The sequence below is a fragment of the Xylocopa sonorina genome, unplaced genomic scaffold (genome assembly GCF_050948175.1).
Source record: "Xylocopa sonorina isolate GNS202 unplaced genomic scaffold, iyXylSono1_principal scaffold0014, whole genome shotgun sequence".
Taxonomy (NCBI): Eukaryota; Metazoa; Arthropoda; class Insecta; order Hymenoptera; family Apidae; genus Xylocopa; species Xylocopa sonorina.
In genome coordinates this window covers 2,905,862-2,911,861 of record NW_027490090.1, presented here as the reverse complement: position 1 = coordinate 2,911,861, position 6,000 = coordinate 2,905,862, and the positions used below count along the sequence as shown (strand labels likewise).

The following is a 6,000-nucleotide window of genomic DNA, read 5'->3' as shown; positions in this document are numbered from 1 at the left end:
CCACGTGCCTCAGACCCCGCGTTCAGCAAACTATCGATTATGGGATTTCACGCTAAGCACCTATAGGATTACCAACGGCGATGGGCGATAATGCCACTGGATTTGTTGCTCTTTTCAAGGAGGCGCGGGCGGGGAAGATCGCGGCTGCCAGGGACTATCTGATCGCCGCTTTTTGCTGCGCGAACGATCCCACAGGATCGCGAGATTTCGGCTGGGACTTTGTTGAGAGCGAATTCTTCGCTATGCGTCGAGTTTTTGACTGTTTTTTGTTCTTGGATGAGAAGAAGGAAAGCTGAGAATTTTTTTTAAATTGTTGTGTTAATTTTTAGTAGCTTTGCGAACGCAATATATAATTTTGGGGTCTAGAATTTCGTCTGGGGCTTTGTTACGTGGAAATCCTTTGTAATGTGTTGAGTGTTTGGCTGTTTTTTGTTCTTAAAAAGGAAGAAGTAGGGCTGAGAATTTTTTGAACGTTAATTTTCAGTGATTTTGCGAACTTAATATGTAATTTTGGAGCCTCGAAGCTTCGATTCAACGAAAAAAATGAATTCTGCACTTAAATATTTCCGTCAAGTGAATTTTCAGTGACTTTACGAAAGCAAGACCTGGAACGAGGGTCAGTTTTCTCATAGACCAGCGTCCCAGAGCGTTAAATGAGCTGTTAGGCGGCTCGTTTCTAAATACTGTTTTAATTAGCCGTGGCTGATCGGGAACACCCTTTTTCCCGAGCGATTTTTCACGGCGATCGGAATCAGGGCGCGTTCCCATGACCAGCTCGTAGAAACGAGCTGGATTTAATCGTGTGTGCCCAAGATTCGACGCGGTTGCTTTGCAAGATGGCTGAGTCCCATTTCTGGGACTTTCTACAATTTTCTCGCATTGTTTCATGCAATCATTTCTACTTTAACGCACTCTTATTTCTCGCAACTCAATTTTTCATGAAATTTAATATTTTGGCGATTTAAGTTTGAATATTTGGTAGATCGTGGACTTTAATCTTCTTTTGGGGCTCAAAAATGATTTTTGAGATAATGTAATATTTATCTGGGACCATTTTTAGTAACTCAGAGACTTTGGTTTTCTTCAGAGTCCCTAAAATTATTTTCTACAGCTTTAATATTTATTTGGGACCATATTCAACAGCTCAGAGGCTCTGATCTCTTCCTAAAAAATTTCTCACACCCCCAAAAATAATTTCTACTACCTTCAACATCCATTTGTCGCCCTCAATGACTCTACTCCCCTTCCAAGTCCCTAAAACAATATTCAAAATCTTCCATATTCAAAAAAAAAACCCAAAAATTCTCTGAAACGAGGCAACCATCGACTTCTCGCGTCAGAAGTCGAGTAAACCGGAAACGACGAGGCAGGAAGCGTGGTGGACCAGAAAAGGGGGTCTCGAGAGCGTGTCGAGCGCGCAAATCGAAAGCTCGACGAGAGAAATAAAGAATTCTCTGAGAAAGAGAGCACGAGAGAGTCTCTCGTGCAGATAAAACGTTTGAACGTAGCCGCAAGGTCAGCGTTGCTGGTGACCCGGGCATCCTGCTCGACTGAATTCGCGTTTAATGAATAACTATTGAATCCCGCCTTTATCTCAGGGCAATAAAAGCAAAATGGCGGGTCGAGGTGGGGGCCAGCGGGTGGAAGTTGCCCAAGGAAGTCGCGTGGGCGACTGTTTATGGACGATGAGTCGCTGTAATCGACGTGGATCGATTAAAACCGACTGTTCTTCTCCTCTTCACGGAATTCTACTTTCGCTGGTTGCGCAATCAGCTGATTAGTTCGAGGTTAGCAACTCGATGGGGTATCGCTAACGCGGTATTTAACCTCTCAACCTCGCTTTTTCTACGTTTTTTCGTCATCAGTTCATTGTAATACGGATTCTGAACAAATTCGTAGGTGATTTCCGGTTGGTCTTGGCTAATACGAGTTACAGATTGGTCACTGGGTATATCTGGATGGGGTATTTGGTTGGTTGAGGGGTAGTTTTTCTGTGATGCATTGGGTGTGGGTCTGAGTTGTTAAATGTGATTGTAAACTGATATTAAAGATTGTGAAAATAATTTTCAGATACTCAAAAAGAAGACCAAAGCCTCTGAGCCGTTAAATATGATCCCAAATAAATATTGCATTACCTCAAAAATAATTTTGGAGGCTCAGAAAAATGCCTGATCTACCAAACACGATCCCAAAAGCACACTAAATCTTGCAAAAAATAATAAAAAAAAATACAAGCTCCAAAAACCCTCTCAAATCCTCAAAAACACCTCCACAACTTCCCCTCAACTCCCATCAGCACCAAAAGATGCCCCTCACCCAAGCACCCTGGTCACCTATTCGTCCCCTCAATGCACACTTCCTCGAACCAAGCCAGAACGAGCAAGGAGGGGGGCGAGGGGGGCCCATAAGGGTGGCCACGGTGGCTTCTCAGAGGAAGACGAGCATCGACTAGGCGTAATCTCGTCTGTGGCATCGTTCGAGCCCACTAAGTATACATTTTACCCGTAACGTGTTCGCCATTACTCTACGACGCCTTAGCCACGGGCTAAGTAACGGCTCGCGAGCCTCGAGAACGGGCCCAGTAATGCGATGTGTGTGCAGCATAAGTGGCCATCAGCCAACATAAACAATCGCCCTGGTAAGTATACGTTGCGACGATACCCTCTGCGTCCTCTTCTCGAGCACAATCGAGCCTCTTCGTCCTCTTCTCGAGCATAATCGAGCCTCTTCGTCGCTCGTAGAGGCTGAACCATGCGATCGTGGAATCGCACGGGGTCCACACGGGGCCCTATCAGAGACTGGGCAACGTAATGGAGCCATTATCGCTGGATAACTTCATCATCGGCCATTGGCGTAGCCGCGGCGATCGAGGGAGCCATCTTATCGAGGATGGCAATTGCTGGGCCCCTCTGCGGCCCTTTATTTCTGCCTCGTACCCAGCATTATGCCACATATTGAAAATTCTACAGAATTTAAGGCGACCCTCTTCTCTTGTTGGGTTCTTGGAAACGCGGACGACGATGGGTAATCTTGGTTGAGCGGTGCTATGGGTCCTATTGAGGGCCTTGGGAAATGTCTTGCACGGAAAAGTTGATAGACAGACTCAAAATAGCAAAGTTTGACCAAAAAGCAGTTGTGTAAGACTGTTTTTAGCGTATTGCAGTGGGTTAGACGAGTGATAGATGAGTAATTGTGGTTTGAGAGGGCACTAGAGGGCCTCTGGGTCCTATAGAGGGCCCTGAGAAATGTCTCGCGTGGAAAACTTGATAGACAGACTCAAAATTGCAAAGTTTAACCAAAAAGCACTTACGTGAGACAGTTTTTAGCTTATTGGAGTCGGTTTTACGATTCATAGACGAGTAATTGTGGTTCTACAGTGCACCGAAGGACCTATGGGTCCTATGAGGGGCCCTGAGAAATGTCTCGTCAATAAACAAGTCCAAAATGGCGAACTATAGTCAGAAACCAGTTGTATAAGACAGTTTTTAGCTTATTGGAGTGCATTTGTCGAGTCGCAGACGAGTGTTCGTGGTTTGAGAGGGCACCAGAGGGCCTCACGTGCTCCCTGGGCCTGTGTGCGAGCACGCTGGACAGAGATATTGATATAAACAGGGGGCTGGCCCGAGCTGGAGCGTGCTTTGTAATCAGCCACCCATTACCATCGAAGGTGGTCAATCTGCTCGATGGAACGACGTTGTTCCTGGAGATGCGAGTCGAGGTGGACTTGTTGGGGCCCCGACAGACCACGAGAGAGGCTGCAATGCCCTCACCATTCTGCGAGAGTGTCAAATTATGCTAATTCCTCGTACAGCTTGATAGATTTTGCAGATTTGTTGACATGCGCTGCGATGCAAAGTGGAATGCGACTCGTACGCGGTTCTGGGTAATTTAATTTGCATTCCAGATGGACCAGAATCTAAAAAAACAGCTGGTTTACGTTTATTTCGAAGGCTACGTGCTTTATTCTGCATTCAAAATTAAAATTCATGTTCTGTGTTAAAATGGCGGACAGATATTGCTGTTTTAAGGCTCGAGACACATTGCACTGCACTTTCTTATTTCTTATTTCAAATTGTTTTAATCTTTTGTGACATTTTCGCTTAAAAATTGTTTTGAGCAGTTTCTAAGAGTTGGCAGAGCAAGTTTTTTGGTCGATGCGAAGAATATTGAATGCTGTGTGCGAAATAAAATGGTCGAGAGCAGTGTCTTGCGTATTGCTCGACCAATACGAGGACTTCCAGCGAGATAGCCGATACATTTTATTTGACCAGACGTGTTCCTTGCGAACAACGTGCTGACTCGGTGATTTCCACCCCGAAAACCCTCGTTTCATCGTCCTTGGGGTCGCCCTCGAAAAAAGAACGCTCGAACTCGAGCAGAACTGCTGGAAAATTCGATCTGGTCGATTGCAAACGATTTTACTGCGTGAAATTTCCCATAAATTTAATCAAAAAATCAATGAGAACCTTCAAGAACCATCGTTGTGTCTAAAAAGTTCCAAAAAGAATTTTAAATATTTAAATTTCGCGCCAGAAGAATGTTATGAACTTAAAAAGAAGATTAAGTCCACTCGAGCTTTCAAAAAGACGTCTAATTTGGCAAAATTGTTGCTCTAAAATTATTTTCGAGAGCTGCAATATTTATTTGGGACAATTTGAAGACTATTTTTTGCTTTCAAAGTGCACTTTTCACGCCAAAAACGCGATCTTTAATTAAACAACTCTCAAACATTCGCAATTTTCAAATCTCAACTTTGTTCACCCGCGAAATTCAAATTCAAATATTGTGATTACTTCAACATAGCGCTTGATTTTTTGAAGCAACACTTCTCAGACCCAAAATCGAGCAAAAGCACCCCAGTTTGAGTTCACAAAACTGCGATAGAGTTCGTGAGATACTAACTCGAGGCTGATTCGCGTAATCCGTTCGAAACTCGCGCGAAAGATCGAGCGAAGACAAGAGGGGGGGTAACCCAGTCCACGTAAATCACGAAGAAGATGGCCAGCTCTTTTTCCACCCCGATCTAACCTCAGTCTGTTATCGTTCCAGCGATCTGCGATGCTATTTTCCTCGAACTCGAGCTGTGGAGGAAGCAAACACGCACCAACACGCCAGCTGGCTCTTGATTTATGGGCTAATAGGTCGTAAATAATGCTAATCACGCTCTGAACGCGATGGAGGCTTCTCATTGGTCAAATTTCGAACCTTGCAGCACTATTTCGTCGATTTGCACCTCTTCTTAAAAGCACGACTGGACTTAATGATCTTGTTTTCAAGTCATAAATAATCCAAATAAATTTCAAAAACCAATATTATTATTTTTAAGGTTCAGCTTCGAAAATAGCGAATATTTGAGAGTTTCTTTAATTAAAAATTGTGTTTTTGGGCGTGAAAAGTGCACTTCGAGAGCAAAATTGCCAGTCCATTCCTTTGAAATTGATGCTTTTCGACTCGAAATTGGAAGATACGAAGACGATAAATCGCTGAGTCGCTCCATGGAGCTCTGTTCGCGTATTATTCAATGAAAAATAAAATCATTTGTACACACGGCGCTTTTACTAGCTCGCCAGCTGATCGTTAGTTATCGCTCGCCACAGATCCGCGTTAAACTCGATCATTTGTATCGACACGTGGCGATATTTAATTGGAATATACCGTGTAAAAGATACGTTTTAATGTCTCGCGATGAATACACGCTGGTTAATTAATTTAATTACTGAGATCGACGTTGGAACTGGAAACTTCAGTGTTTCACTGTTGAGTAACGTTCCACTTACGATAATTGGTGTTCTGAAGCTTTTTATTGGTCAAAAAGGGGCTCAATTTACTTGGGAAACTATTATTCACCTTTTTCAAAAGTCATATAATCTAATTACAAACTCATTTCTCCAAAAACACACCCCAAACCTTATTCTACTTCCACAATAAAAATGTAAACTCTTAATAATAATTTTTAAATTAATTACAGGCACTTTCAATACCCTTTCTCTATATTTTTAG

At 43.2% G+C, this 6,000-nt stretch overlaps 1 protein-coding gene across 1 annotated transcript in view; it reads left to right on the top strand.

The window, feature by feature from the left end:
- Positions 1-1,366: 1,366 nt before the first annotated feature.
- LOC143431826 (facilitated trehalose transporter Tret1-like) overlaps positions 1,367-6,000 on the top strand; it is a 352,198-nt gene continuing 347,564 nt past the window's right edge. Inside the window, exon 1 of the mRNA XM_076908778.1 lies at positions 1,367-1,375. The gene's annotated coding sequence lies outside the window, so the exon portion shown is untranslated. The remainder of the gene's footprint in view (positions 1,376-6,000) is intronic.